The 14,796-nt window shown below is 34.8% G+C and overlaps 1 long non-coding RNA gene across 1 annotated transcript; it reads right to left on the bottom strand.

Annotated features, from left to right (window-relative positions):
• Nucleotides 1-6,294: 6,294 nt before the first annotated feature.
• On the bottom strand, nt 6,295-8,876 carry LOC148937186 (uncharacterized). The gene is made up of 3 exons (XR_016138641.1): nt 8,771-8,876; nt 7,323-7,361; nt 6,295-7,231 (listed from the first exon to the last, which is right to left on the bottom strand). It is a non-coding gene; the product is annotated as an uncharacterized LOC148937186 (long non-coding RNA).
• Nucleotides 8,877-14,796: the final 5,920 nt, after the last annotated feature.

Below are 14,796 nucleotides of genomic sequence, written 5' to 3'. Positions count from 1 at the left end.
CGGTCGACGGCCGCCAGAGTAACGCGATACGCGCCCGCCGACGTTTAACCGTGTGTGAAAGAAATAAAATAAGCAATATTAAATCCAAGAAATTGTGCAATTGTTAAATAAACCAAATAACATAAAGAAAGCATGTTAGTGATTTCAAGAAGATTTCCTTCCATTCTTTTGATCCTGCTCGGAGTCCTAACTCCTTAGGCTTAACGAACCCGACTATCTCTAAAATTAACGTTGTAGCCCATCCGGGGTACAACATTAATAATGTGATGATTTGCAAACAAACGGATTTATTATATCAAATTTCGGCGATTTATAACTGTGAATCTGAATTATTAAGATCAGCTAGATTAGAAAGCATACTAAAAGAATGCGATATCCGAGTAATGAGAATTCACAACACAGTTTGGTATCAATTAAAAACTACAAACTCATGGCTATACACTGCTCTTTGTAATGAAACTCTTCATATTTTGTGCGAAGATAACAAACCACGACAAACCCAATTATTCTCTACCGGACTTATTAAATTATCGGCGAATTGCGATGCCATTTCAGATAATGCTCTGTTACGAAGTCGAAAAAAGGGAATTATTAATACCATTGAAAAAGACTTCATACCTAATGTTAAACTTAATACGAGCAAATTATGCGAAGACCTTAAGAAACATAATGTAAACATTTCAGATCTCCCTTTATTAAATATTGGTAAAACTCCTAATTTAGACGTCCATTTAAAAACAGCGAGCACTGCTTTAGACAAAATTTATAGAGAAGCGGAGGAATTAGGTAAACATCATCGAACAGAAATGTTTTATCGAAAGGTAACTAGTTGGTTTTATTATATATTATATACCATTGTCGGTCTAGTTATTTTGTATATAATAGGGAAATGTTCATTAATAAGCAAAATCATTCACATTATTAAAGTCTGTTGCGTACCAAAAGAAGGTTGTACTCAATATTTCTACAAATGTTTCAATAATAATGTTAACACGCATCTGCAAGATAATAATCGACAAGTAGTTACATTTACTGCGATTCCTACTGAATATAATGAACCCTCCCAAGATAATTTAATTTTTAAACCCAAAAGAAATACAGAGACACGCCGATCTCATTCTCGAAATGATCGACTTTCAAATCTAACTTAACGCTAATTGTAAGTCACGTATATATATATATATATATATATATAAAGTGAAAGTATTACTTATATATATATATATAAGTAATATCTGCGTATGATTATATTAAACTATTAAGTAATTAACTTAGTGTGTGTGTCGATATGTTATAATTGTAATTTTAAACCATCATACTGTCACGTTCAGATTATTATTATTAAGCTACGCAAATTGATTATAATTATATCTATGAAACCCGAATGTATTTTACGGTATATCAAGAAGGATCTTCAATTTAAGGGGAGAGGTGTTACGTGCCGAAACTCGGGATTTGAAAACTATTATTTTTTTTTGTTCCCCTTTGTCGAACAAATTTTAAGTATCGCGTTATTATTTAGGTAATTCAGGACATCCCTTCCTTTTTTCCTCTTCCGACACACTTTCACTTTAGTCCTGTCCAAACAACTCATAACACATCATCACGTTTTCCAAAATTCTCATGTAGTTTTCTCCTTTTAGAAAACCGTCCCAACCGTTATATTCTTGCATCAAAACGCGTCGCGTTATTGGTTATTACGTCAGCAAAATACCTCATCTTGGACGAAGATCCTTCCTGAACACGAAAGTAGTTCTCGTCAAAAACTCGAAGGAAAAACATCGCAATCTCGTCAAGTGTATCGTGTGCGAGAAATAAAATTCAACCTTACAACAATCCTATGAATTCTCTGAATTCTTAATTCCTCTACACATTACGTCGCGACTCGCACGTAACAGTGTACAGACATTTCCATACTACGGATAGATAATCAAAATCAATGCTAATAGCAGCCGGTACTTTTCAATGGCAGCCGTTATACAGCGCCGATATCTTTCAATGTTGTGGCAGCCGTTATACAGCGCTGAACAGCCGATATATGGATATATATATATATATATATATATATATATCCATAACAAATATTGTAATATTTCATTATTTAATATTGATATTTTGTAATATACAAGGGTAGTCTGAAAAGTTTTGAGCCTAATATAGAAACAAGTATTTTTTCGGTCAAATATAGTTTTATTTTTCAACATAACCTCCTTTTAAGTCGATACTTTTCCCATCGATACTCTAACCTCTTTAACCCCTCCAAATAGTAGTTGGCGTCTTGCTCCGCAAAATAAGCGTTTACGTATGCGATGATCTTCTCGTTCGATGAAAATCTCTGTCCTCCAAGCGAAACTTTAAGCTTAGGAAACAGGAAAAAATCGCTGGGAGCCATCTGGTGAATACAGTAGATGCTCAACCAATTCGAAGTGCAGTTTCGTGAATTTTGGCCATGGCGACCGCCGAAATGTGAGCAGGTCTTGATGGAACAGCACTTTCTTCTTCTTCAAATGAGGCCAATTTTTTTGCAATTTCTGCCTTCAGCTTATCAAGTAATGATGCGTAATACGCTCCCGTTATTGTTTTACCTTTTTCAAGATAGTCGATACACATAATTCCGTGACTATCTCAAAAAACAGTCGCCATTACTTTCCCAGCTGATGGAATCGTCTTCACCTTTTTCGGAGCAGGTTCATCCTTTGCAGTCCACTGTTTTGACTGTTCTTTTGTCTCTGGAGTGTAGTGGTGGATCCAAATTTCATCTATAGTTATGAATCGACGCAAAAAATCTGACTCGTTTCGCTTGAACCGCTCCAATAGGGCCTTGGAAATGTTCATTCGAATTCGTTTTTGGTCCAAAGTGAACAAGCGCGGCACCCAACGCGCGGATAGTTTGCGCATATCCAATTCTTCAGTCAATATATGACAAACGCGTTCTTTCGATATGTCCATAGCCTCTGCTATCTCTCTAACCTTGATTCGACGGTCGTTCAGTATCATTTGATGAACATTTTCGATGTTATCAGCGGTGATCGCAGTTTTTGGCCGTCTCGAACACTCATCATCAACCAAGCTGATATGATCATGTTTAAATTCAGCTGCCCATCTTTTTACGGTGGTAAATGATGGGTCCCCGTAAACAGTGTCCAACTCGATTTTAATTTGCGCAGGCGTATTGTCTTTCAAATGTAAGAATTTAATCACGGCACGATATTCAATTTTTTCCATTTTTACAAAAACACTGACATCAACTGGCACAAACGACTGTCAAATAACAACTGAGCATCCAAAATGGCTGAAATTTTCACAAAAGTCTTTCAAAGCATATACTATAGTAGTACTAGAATGGTTTTGAGTAACGTCATCTTCGTGAGTAACGTCATGTTAAGGCTCAAAACTTTTCAGATTACCCTCGTATATTAATTAGATAAAAATTTATTAATTATGTTTTTTTTTCAGATTAACTTAGGAGATATATATATATATATATATATATATATATTACAAAATATCAAATCCATAACGAAATATTATAATATTTGTTAGATATCAACATAAATAATGTTAAAATAATGTAATATTGAAATATTTGATTAATCAAAAAATAAGTACATAAAAAATAAGTACATTGTATATGCGTTGTATTTAATAATCATAATGAATATATCTTTCTCCTAATACTTTTTTCATATAAAAGAAGTTTTTGATGGCATGCCATAAATTTTGGCAATTCATTATGTAATCGTGGTTAAATACAACGTATATACAATATATTTATTTTTTATATTTAATTATGACTCAATTAACGAAATATTTCAATATTACTGTATTTCAATAATATTATTTATGTTAAGATCTAACGCGTTATAATATTCCGTTATTTTGTTATAAGATGCTGATATTTTATATGTTCCAATCTCAATTATGCACATCTAAAAATAAATTCAACCTGTTTTCCTGCTTTTTTATGTTTTATTTTTGCTTTTTTAATTATAAACTATTTTTAATAAAATTTTTCAAATTTAATTTATATATTTTTATGTATATTTATACTAAGATCGTATCTCTCTGCTTTTTAATAAAAAATTTTTTCTGTGTATATTCATGTGATAAAAATAAATAAAGAAGTATATAATTAAGCATATAATTAAATGCTAAAATAAAAAACATTTCGAAATGTTTGAAAATAAAAATACATAAAATCGTGTAACGATGCATCGTGTACGATGCAAGGACCGTGTAAATCATTCGTGATAATACGATATAATATTGTTACGAGCTCCGGAGGAAAGCAAAAGTCAATTGTTTAAGAGAGAGAGGACGCTCGGGTGGACGACGGAACTGCTTTTGTTCTCTCAGATCGTCGCTGAGGTAGTGACCTGTAAGTCGAGCGCACCCTTTGAGCACAAGGTAACAAATCAACGATGACGCTGTAACTCGTGCCTGCGCTAACGTGATCGGTGATCCGTTTTTGGATCAAAGAACCTAATGTTTCGGACGATATCGAGACTGGTCTCGGTCTCGGCGAGACGAGACTTAAGGCACAAATTCGAGACCGAGACGAGACCTTTTGTGCCGAGAGTCTCGACGATATCGAGACTCTCGAATTTTATGATATATAAGATAACTGATAATATATAAGATAAGAAAACCATCAAAAAAATTATTAGGTTAATAATACCTATGAATCCTAATTCGTTAATGAGAATAATAATTATTCATTAATAATGTTATTAATAATAATTCAGGCACGAGGAATGTGTCGGAGTCATGTCTCTGACGGAATGGCGACTTACAAATTTTCTATTTAAACATAATAATAATCATAATATACAAATGTGATTATAAATGTTCATAAAATTTTTAAAAACACTATGGGTATATTGTCGCGTTCGCGGCGTTGTTCTCGCGATCGTGGTACTCGGTGAAACTTCCGGAAAGGAGAACACTGTTTTAAGAAAAACACGCTCTTTATTAAGCCAACGATACACCGGCACAGAAACGCGTCCGACCGCTGCGGAATCTGGCCGTGAAAACAATCGCAGAACGACGCATGCCAAGGGCTGATTCTCACTTAAAACTCTCATTGATTAATATTGATTGATTCCTCGGGGGCAGCGCCGAGCGGAACATTGCACGGCCGCAACAATATATATACACGTGTGTGTGTGTGTGTGTGTGTGTGTGTGTGTGTGTGTGTGTGTGTGTGTGTGTGTGTGTGTGTGTGTGTGTGTGTGTGTGTGTGTGTGTGTGTGTGTGTGTAATATGTTACAATATATTTTAATTTTATCATTAATACTTATATACTATTATAATATTTGAATTTTATTTTTAAGACTCCAAGTCAGCTAAGAATTTAAACATGAAATAATGCGTACCGATGTTCCGTTCAATCTATTTCTATGTTTTCTGATAACTAATGAGAGTGAAACTATTTTGGAGAATAATCTTTTTGAACAAAAGTGGCGGTAATTCCTTAGAATATTCTTATTCATTATTGATAAAATAGGATATGTTGCTTCATTTTGTTTTCACCAATTTAGTATTGCATATTCTTTCGATGCTCTTAGCGCATTTATGTACGTTTCGAATTCTTGAATTGATGTTTTAATTTGTTTCGTGTATAGAGAATCAATACATATTTCATTTTCGTCTGTTTCAATTGTTTCTGTACAATCATTGCTATCATTTTGTTTTTCATCATAATAATTTTTGTAAAATTCTAAAAACTGTTTTATTGATTCTGCTTTCATTTCTTTGCCCCTTTGTAGTCAAATTAAATTAATAAAATAGTGAATAATTTAAAAGTTTAATTAATTAATAAAATAGTGGATAATTTAAGTTTAATCGCATAAAAACAATTGAAAAAATACTTATTATGATTATCGAGACCGAGAGTCTCGACTCGAGACGGAGATCGAGACGAGATTGTCATTGTCGAGACCAAACCGATACCAAAACGAGACTGAAAATTTTAAGACCAAATCGAGACCGAGACGGACTTGAGCTAATCTCATCTCGTCTCGGCGAGACCGAATCACTTTAAGAGAACCGAATCTCTTTAACCCGGGACAGGATCTCGCGCAATCCTTGGAGCGGGGGAATGATTGAGGTTTTATTTTAAATGAAATATACGAATTTTAATTTTAACATTAAATTTAATGAAGTATAATAAATAGAAAAAGAATGTAGTGTAGTCAAGTAAAAATTATTATATTCGGATAAAAATAATAATAATAATAACTTATAGTTAACATTCAATAATGGTGTTTTTTTTTTTACATAGTTCGATGTGTGTGTGTGCGCGCGCGCGCGCGCGCGCGCGCGCGCGCGTGTGTGTGTGTGTGTGTGTGTGTGTGTGTGCGTGCGTGCGTGCGTGTGTGCGTGCGTGCGTGCATGCGTTGGAGATAAAAGGAAGATTCGGTGGGATTATCAATTGAGTTCGCGGATTCTCAAGGTTGAAAGTGGAAACATTCTATAAAAGTATCGGACAGGGACTAAATAGGGGTAAGGAACACCAGTGATGTATATTGGGATGTTGTCAGGTCGGTTGCGTGTTACATGATCCCAAAGTGTGGTTAAGTTAATGAATTCGGAGCTTATGGTGAATGCCCCCGGGAGAAGAGTCTCGGTGGAGATAGGGAAAGGATGTCGTGGAACGTAAGGTCCTCTTCGAAGAGTACCGGCGGTACCGGTGGAACCTCGCCAATGAATTCCACGCTTGACGTGGAACTCGTTGGTGAAGGGGGAATTTGTGGGCGAGGTGGCCACGGAACGTGAAGCGTCGAGGCCCGCGAAAGTGAGAGAGAGAAGACAGATGATGGAGTGCGAGGCGTTGAGACTCGCAAGGGTAAAGGAGAGGTTCGGCGGAAAACGGAGGATGGAGTGCGAGGCGTTGAAATTCGCGAGGGTGAAGGGGAGGTTTGGCAGAAAACGGGGGATGGAGTGCGAGGTGTTGAGATTCGCGAGGGTGAAGGAGAGGTTCGGTGGAAAACGGAGGATAGAATGCGAGGCATTGAGTCTCACGGCGGAAATTCGGGGGACGGTGCGTAAGGTGTTGGGACTCGCGGCGGTGGTGTGTGAGATCTATCTTCGGATGTTGGTGAAGCTCCGACGCTCGGGTTGATGGACTGAAGGAATTTTCGATAGGCCTGGTCCAACAGGCTTCGTGCTTGGAATCTAGCTTCCCGCCATTGCCGTCTAACCGTCTTCCGATTAATTCTTAAGTTGTTCACTATTAAATGAATATAAGTTACGGATGTTAAATTTGGGTTGCGAAGATAAGCACGGAAGGAAACCAGAAGTAAATAAATAATTCAACTTACTTTGGATGTGGTGACAGTCCTGGTACTGGAGATCCTGGTCTGCTGGAACACATTCACTCGGATTAAAAAAAACACGTTCGAGAACTTGTTCACTAGGAAGGTTCCTGGAAGCACGGTGAGAATTTTGGATGACAGAAACCTTGTAATTGCAGAGGTTGGAGAGCACAGGATGGTTGCAGTGCACAGAGAAGTTGCAGAGCACAGAGAGGTTGCAGAGCACAGAGAAGTTGCGGAGCACAGAGACAGAGAACGAGCCGCGATCAGAGTTGCGGCTTATGTAGGATTTTGGAGATACGGGGGAGGTTCTAGGGCGTGTCCCTTATATCTAATTGAATTTTTGGATTTTTGGCCTTAACGGCCTTTCGGCGTATTAAATCTAACTTACCAACTAAGGTAGTGCGTATCTCGAAAAATACTTCTCGGCTTTTCCAGGTTGGTTAAGTTGAGTTCCTGCCTCCGACTTTTAGGAAGGGGGAAATAAAAATATTAAAAAAAAAAGATTTGCAATTTCCGTTACGTGATGGAATTTCAATTGTTTATTACCCCGTTTTATTGGCTCGTTAGGAAAATTTCTTTTTCGGGTTTTACCGTCCTGTTGGCGCCGAGACTATTTGTTCAAGGAAGAGAAAAAAGTTTAGTGGGCAATATAACTTTCACCGAGAAATGAATTTTTCGAGATATTTTGAAGCCCTTGTTCGAAAGAAAGGAATTGTGGACATTATGCAAGACGTAACAATATGTATAAACTAACAATTGAATTCTTAGAATTCGAGTACTACTTGTAATAAAAGATGCAATTTTTTACGATAAAAAGTATTTTAAACAAGTATTTATTTGTAAGATTTGAAATTAATTAATCGGGATTGATTATTTCGCAAGTACAATGTATTTATAAAAAAAATTAAAAAAGTTATTTTTAAATTAAAATATGTATTATTTATAAACTTAACATTAATAAATAGAATGTGAAACGCCATTTTATTTAACAAAAGCAAAACGTAACATTAATAAATCTTTAAGAAATAAAATTTTTAACAAATAAATGGCATAAATTACACATTATATGAATTAAAAATATACTATTACATTTATGAATATATTTATTCTATCATAAAATTTGAGTTAATCGTACACATAATTAGTTTATTTTAAATTAAAATTGAGATTATATTTCTTTTTTATTGAAATATTAACATAATATCATTATTTTTATTTAACACATTTATCATATGTCAAAAAATTTAAGTAGATGTTTTGAAACATGTAAGTTTTGTTAACACATTTTTAATATACAAACCCAATAATATACAAACCCCAATAATATACAAACAAGTACTTGCAAGATTCGAAATATTACTTATAAATACTTTTCGTTATAAAAATTGAATCTTTTACGAGTATTCGAATTCTAAGATTCTAAGATTCTAAGATTAAATTGTTAAATATACCTTTTTCTCTACCTCTTCCTTTATTCTTCTATCTTTCTTTTCCTTGTTCTTCTCTCTCTCTCTCTCTCTCTCTCTCTCTCTCTCTCTCTCTCTCTCTCTCTCACTTTCTGTCTATAAGAATAAAAAATTTGTTTTTTGCAAATAATATAAAAATTAAAATCATTCTGGACAATACAGCGTAACAATTATCTTTTAAATTACACTACCTTACAAATTAATGAAATTTTTTATTTTAAGATTATTTTTACTTAGTTTTACTTTTTACCTCTCTCCTTCTCTTCCTTATTTTTTATCGATCTTTCTTCCTCACGTTCTGTCTCTCTCTCTCTCTCTCTCTCTCTCTCTCTCTCTCTCTCTCTCTCTCTCTCTCTCTCTCTCTCTCTCTCTCTCTCTCTCTCTCTCTCTGTCTGTTTCTTTCTTTCTATATAATACATAATATTATATATTAAATATCACTTATTAAAATAATGTTAGTGCACTCGAGCCTAAGATTTACAGAAAATCACCTACATTTTTTCTGAGGTTTAAAAGTTATTATAAAGTTATATTATATAATTTCTAGTTAATGCTTTACTATTTAATTTTGAAACTCTATAAATTAATAATATAAGTTAACACAAATGTTATTTTATTCTTGACATTCAATGAGTAAGAATAAAGCAATGCTTACACCGATTTGTATCACTAAAAACTTTTACTGCAATGTTATTATTAATTTTATTATTAAAACGAACATCCTTTGCTCTGTCATTTAATCGAGTAAAGCGAACATCTAGAAAGAGAATGAAAATAAAGAAGCTGATTTTCTTATTGCATCATTTTTCGCATAGAAAGAAATGAAGAACAGAGGAGCTCGATATGTTAGCTTTACTTTTCTAATCATATGCGAAGTCCATGTATATATCATGATTAAAATCTTTGACATTCAATAAGTAACAAGGACAAAGCGATACTTACACCAATTTATGTCACTAAAAACTTTTACTGCAAGTAATATGAAATGTTAACTAATTTATATATATATATATATATATATATATATATATATATATATAAGGTGTACAAAAAAGTTCTGAGCTTTAGATTTCATACAACCGAAATAACAATTTAAATTTTATATATCTTCCCGTCCTTTTGCGGTTTTAAAGCGTTGACATTTGGCCTTCTAAAATGCCATACGGTTTGGCGTTTGATGCACATAATCTCAAAAATCAGTAGTGTTCACGATGGCAATAACAAAAGAGCATATTCGATTTTCCATCCACTTCGCGTTTCATCTGAAGAAAAATGCTGCTGAAGCCACTGCAATGATTTGTGCTGCATATGGAGAGAACGTTGTAAGTCATACTACATGTAAAAGATGCTATCAAAAATTTCGCCAAGAAGATTTCAGTCTTGAAGATGAACCGCATGCTGGACGCCCTCAAAGGTTGAAACGGACGAATTGCAAGCACTGCTGGATATAAACTCTGCGCAAACTGAAAAGGAGCTTGCAGAACAGCTTGACGTTACGCAGCAAACCATTTCCGTACGTTTACATACGATGGGAAAGGTTCAGAAGGAAGGCAGATGGGTTCCGCATGAATTGTCCGAAGACAACAAAAATCGTCGGCGTGACATTGCACTCACTTTGCTTTCAAAGTTCCGGAAAAAAGATTTTCTGCACAAAATTATTACAGGCGATGAAAAGTGGATTCTTTATGATAACCCTAAACGTAGAAAATCATGGGTTGACCCTGGTCAACCTTCGACATTGACGTCAAAGCCCAATATCCACGCCAAGAAGGTTTTGCTCTGTATCTGATGGGATTGAAAAGGTGTGTTGTATTACGAGTTGTTACAACCGGATGAAAACAATCACGGCAGATCGCTACCAACAACAATTGACCAATTTGAGCGATGCATTAGAAGAAAAGAGGCCATTTACTGGCCAAGGACGTCGTAAAGTGATCTTGCTTCATGACAATGCTCGACCACATGTTGCGAAAGCGACTCAGGACCATATCTTTGCGTTAGGCTGGGAACTTCTCCCGCACGCGGCGTATAACCCAGACATGACGCCTTCCGATTACTACCTCCGGTCGCTGCAGCATCATTTGGCTGATACACATTTCGTGAGATTTGAAGAGATACGAAAATGCATTGATGACTTTATCGCTTCGAAGCCGTTGAGCTTCTAGGAATTCTTCAAGGAATTCACAAGCTATCGGAAAGATGGCAAAAGGTCGTTGATACAAACGAGGAATATTTTGCTGATTAATATTTTTTTGTTTGTTTTTGAATAAAGATTGAATTTTACAAAAAAAAAAGCTCAGAACTTATTTGTACACCTAATATATATATATATATATATATATACGCTTCCAAAACGCAAAACCATCTTTACTAAGGCGAGATCTACAGTGCAGTCGTTACTATTCTATGACCGACCAATCAGAGAAGAAAATATATGATTTTTTCTTCTTCTTCCTTCTATATCCCGCATAAAATTTTTAGTGCAATTCAGTGCAACAAGAATACAGGAAAAGTACAAATCACCGATAGTGATAATATATACGAAACGTGAAACCATCTATACTAAAATTTCTAGTGCAATTTAGTAATAAGGCAGTTCCAAGAAATAAGAAACAATAGCTGGATTCCGTGAAGCACATATGCGCGCGATATGTTATAGTATATGTGACATGAACTATATAAATATAGTAAGATAAATGTACCCGGCGTTTTAATGAATATGCGCTTCCAGCCAATAATATAAATTCATTTTCATCTGCTGTTACAATAGAATTCTAATCGAATAAATAAATTTTATTTTATTTCGAGAATAGAAATCAGTGATGTGCAAAAATTAACGCCTACGATATATATCACATGGTTTCGAGAATAAGGCCTCAGAGAAAATACAAATCACGAATAGTGATAATATAATGACGATTTTAATAGCGAATTCGATTGGGTGCACTAGTGCGCACTGAATGCTTCCTTTCTCACTTCTATCGAAATTGATAAAAGTAAGACAAACGACACTCAGTGTGTACTGGTGCGCCCAATCGAATTCGCTATAATATTACCAATCATATTGACCGTAGCCAGGATCTGTTACATTGTGATTGGTTGCAATAGAATCGTCAATCGGCAACTGTAACCAGCAAACCGTAATCTGATATGACCTTTATATATTTTGAAAATGGAGAGTCAATGAGACGTATAACCCGAGACACTACCATGTCTCGTGATCATATAAATAATCATTTCTTCGTAATATTAAATATATTTTATACATTTTAATATCAGATTTTAGATATCGAAGAAATGATGTTGAACGACAAAAATATCTTTCCAACGGCCTCCACTGCTGTTGTACCTGCTGCCGCTGTTTCCACTACCACTGTTCTCGCTGTGACTGTCCCCGCTGCCGCTGTCCCTGCTGCCACTGTCATCGCTGCGGCTGTCTCCGCTGCCGCTGTTTCCGCCGCCATTACCATCTCTCCGACCCTGTTGCCGCCAGTATTCCAACACAGATACTTTTCTTGCGCTCTCTCTCTCTCTCTCTCTCTCTCTCGCTCATTCTCTTTCGCTTGCTCTCTCTCTCTCTCACATGCATGCCCATTACACGCGCGCCCACATGCACGCATGCAGAGCCTAATATAAATATTATAATATAAACATTATTTTATAAATATTATAAATATTATTCTTATAGAATGGAGGCCAAGGGGACGACGAACAGGAGCGCGGCGGCAGCAGGATTTATATCGTTTTTATTTCAATTATCTAACGGATATGAGAATTGGGGGAGAAGAAGAGGAGGAGAAAGTGGAGAGAGAAGAAGAATAGGAGAAAGAGGAAGTGGAAGAGGAGGAGGAATACAATAATTTTCATATATTATTTTAGATCTCGTTGTTATTTGGTTCTTATTTATGTTTTAATCGTTTTATTTTATGTATATTTTATGTATATTTTCGTTTTGGAGCATAATAAAATAAATTTAATAATAAAATAAAATATATTATACACCTTCTTAAATAATTTTAAATATCATATACTAATATTTGTCTGTGCTAAGCTTTATGTATATCTGCTATATCCATATCTATCTTTATAATTTATTCCTATTTATAAAGACATATTCACATTTTTTTTTTAAATATTGTTATTATCTACATATATTCATATTGTAAATTATTAACTAAAGTTTCAAAATAAAAATAAATTCTATGTTGCTTAAGTTTAATATTATATTTGTTATTTATTCTTTAATCTTTAATATTTTATGCGAATTACACATTTAAAGATATTAAATTCTCATAGATTTAAAATAATATATAAATAATAATATATAAATATTTAGATTTAATGATATTTAAAAAAAAAAATATGTGAATGTGTCTTTATAGATAGGAATAAATTATAAAGATAGATATAGATATAGCAGATATACATAAAGCTTAGCACAGACAAATATTAGTATATGATATTTAAAATTACTTAAGAAGGTGTATAGTATATTATATTTTATTTTATTATTAAATTTATTTTATTATGCTCCAAAACGAAAATATACATAAAATATACATAAAATAAAGCGATCAAAACATAAATAAGAACTAAATAACAACGAGATCTAAAATGATATATGAAAATTATTGTATTCTTCCTCCTCTTCCACCTCTTTCTCCTATTCTTCCTCTCTCTTCACTTTCTCCTCCTCCTCTTTTTCCTCCTCTTCCGCCTCTTCCTCTCCCTCAATTCTCATATCCGTTAGATAATTGAAATAAAAAACGATATAAATCATTCCTGCTGCCGCCGCGCTCCTGCTCGTCGTCTCCTTGGCCTCCATTCTATAAGAATAATATTTATAATATTTATAAAATAATGTTTATACTATAATATTTATATTAGGCTCTGCATGCATGCATGTGGGCGCGCGTGTAGCGGGCATGCCTGTGAGAGAGAGCAAGCGAAAGAGAATGAGCGAGAGAGAGAGAGAGAGAGAGAGAGAGAGAGAGCGCAAGAAAAGTATCTGTGTTGGAATACTGGCGGCAACAGGGTCGGAGAGATGGTAATGGCGGCGGAAACAGCGGCAGCGGAGACAGCCGCAGCGATGACAGTGGCAGCAGGGACAGCGGCAGCGGGGACAGTCACAGCGAGAACAGTGGTAGTGGAAACAGCGGCAGCAGGTACAACAGCAGTGGAGGCCGTTGGAAAGATATTTTTGTCGTTCAACATCATTTCTTCGATATCTAAAATCTGATATTAAAATGTATAAAATATATTTAATATTACGAAGAAATGATTATTTATATGATCACGAGACATGGTAGTGTCTCCGGTTATGCTTATGTCTCGTTGACTCTCTATTTTCAAAATATATAAAGGTCATGTCAGATTACGGTTTGCTGATTACGATTGCCGGTTGACGATTCTATTTCAACCAATCATAATGTAACAGGTCCTGTCTACGGTCAATGTGATTGGTAATATTATATCGAATTTGATTGGACGCACCAATGCGCACTCGAGTGTCGTTTGTCTCACTTTTACCAATTCGATAGAAGTGAGAAAGGAAGTGCAGCTAATTGAATTTGCTATTAGAATCGTCATTATATTATCACTATCCGTGATTTGTACTTTTTCTGGAACCTTATTCTCGAAACCATGCGATATATCGTAGGCGTTAATTTTTATACGACATCACTGATTTCTATTCTCGAAATAAAATAAAATATGGAAACATAACTTTATACTATTGGCTGAATTCCGTAAAGCGCATATGCGCGCATTTATCTATAATTCATGTCCCGTATACTATAAAATATTTTACACTGTTAGAAAAACTAATAAAATGTATAGCTGTTAAAACCTGTAAAAATGTACCGGTTGTGGGGATTCGAGAGAATATACACACACACACACATATATATATATATATATATATATATATATATTGTAATATATGTATATGTGTGAGGCAAACAAGGGGGGGGCCCTTAAGCCCGCCCGGGGCAAAAGGGGGGATGCATGGG

Source organism: Pogonomyrmex barbatus, unplaced genomic scaffold, assembly GCF_055798465.1.
Source record: "Pogonomyrmex barbatus isolate J1 unplaced genomic scaffold, ASM5579846v1 scaffold16, whole genome shotgun sequence".
Lineage (NCBI taxonomy): Eukaryota > Metazoa > Arthropoda > Insecta > Hymenoptera > Formicidae > Pogonomyrmex > Pogonomyrmex barbatus.
Note: the sequence above shows the minus strand (reverse complement) of the source record. Positions and strands in the feature narration are given on the sequence as shown.